Source organism: Austrofundulus limnaeus, unplaced genomic scaffold (genome assembly GCF_001266775.1).
Source record: "Austrofundulus limnaeus strain Quisiro unplaced genomic scaffold, Austrofundulus_limnaeus-1.0 Scaffold606, whole genome shotgun sequence".
Lineage (NCBI taxonomy): Eukaryota > Metazoa > Chordata > Actinopteri > Cyprinodontiformes > Rivulidae > Austrofundulus > Austrofundulus limnaeus.
This window is the reverse complement of record NW_013953008.1, coordinates 103,121-104,563: the sequence shown is the minus strand read 5'-3', so window position 1 is coordinate 104,563 and position 1,443 is coordinate 103,121. Positions and strand designations below refer to the sequence as shown.

The following is a 1,443-nucleotide window of genomic DNA, read 5'->3' as shown; positions in this document are numbered from 1 at the left end:
GAATTATCAGTGAATTCATGCTGAGTGTTGTTTGAGTTGGTGTCTTAAGTTTTGTTTTTAATTCATTTTTAAGTGTTTTACGTTGTTTTGAATTTTTTTTAGTATTTTACTTCTTTTGATTGTACTACTACTAGTAGTACTAGTACAAGTATTACTACAACTGCTACTACTATATTTCTTATTGCCTACGTTCCTTGAACGCAGCACAGGCCCGTGAAGAGCGCATGCGCAGAGCGGAGGAGCAGCGCGGCTCCGGTAGCAGAGTCCAGGCGGTCTGAGGCTCCAGTCGTCCTGACTTCCTGGTTTTAATGACTTCCAGTGAGTCCCGGTTGTTCAGCAGACGGCTGCCTGTCCACTGACGTCCCGCTGGATAAATGCTGGACCTGTGAAGCCCCACTGGCTCCTCTTACCTGGCTAACACCGGTGTCCGGCAGCCCGCACGGTTCTCGGTAGGTTCCGGTAACAAACCGAAGCAGGTTGAAGGAGAACCGGTCCGGTTCCGGTTTGTCTTCAGGATCAGTTGGTAAGCCGAGCTGAAGCTCCGGGCTGATGTGGCTAACCTGAGTAAAGATTAGCTGCAGCTAGCTGTTAGCAGGAAGTAGCTGTGAGGTGACAGCCTGTTCTTACACAACTAATAATAATAATAATCTGCAGGGATTATTGAACATGAGGGAAAGACTGACTCACATCATGTGGAGAAAACATCACAGATCTGTTGATTTATTTCTCATATGTGTGTCAGATTAACTTCAGCAGTTTGTGTACAAACTGTGTTTCATAAAAGAAAAAAGTGTGACTTGAACAAAAAGAGCAGACTTGTAAATAATCCCTTCAGGCCTCAGAATCAGCTGACTGAATCAGCAGGAAGCTGTGAGATTAAATGTTAATCTGAGGTCCAGTTTATTCATGAGCTGAAGTCAGCTTCTGATTCAGGAAATGACTAAAGGGACATTACAACTATTTGTTCTCTACCTGAGTGTGTTCCATTCACCCTGACTCAGAAACCACCAGACCTGGACTCTTCAGACCTGGACTCTTCAGACCTGGACTCTTCAGACCTGGACTCTTCAGACCTGGATCAGATTATTCTACACTGTCAGGAGATTATTTAAGAACAGCTTTGAGCTTTGGGACAGATTTTTATGGTTTGTGAAACTTCAACAAAGATCGTTTTTCATCATTTTTCATGCAACCGGACCACATTAGACCTGGTCCAGCTCGAAACTACACACACACACACACACACACACACACATACACACACACACATATTTACACTTCTTACACTTATATTTACACTTCTCATCAACCACAATCAAATTCACTCCATCCATGGGCTCTATGTGTCTGGATAGATTTTTTTTCTGAACATTGAAAAGATGGAATAAAAACAAGTCAAAGTTAAATAGAAATGAAATAGTTTTCGCATTTTAAAAAGTAAGG

At 42.5% G+C, this 1,443-nt stretch overlaps 1 protein-coding gene across 2 annotated transcripts in view; it reads left to right on the top strand.

Annotated features, from left to right (window-relative positions):
- Window positions 1–219: 219 nt before the first annotated feature.
- The window catches only part of adpgk (ADP-dependent glucokinase), a gene marked incomplete in the record, with an annotated part of 39,748 nt that continues 38,524 nt past the window's right edge, over window positions 220–1,443 (top strand). For both annotated transcript variants that reach the window (XM_014026987.1, XM_014026984.1), the window contains 1 exon segment: window positions 220–524.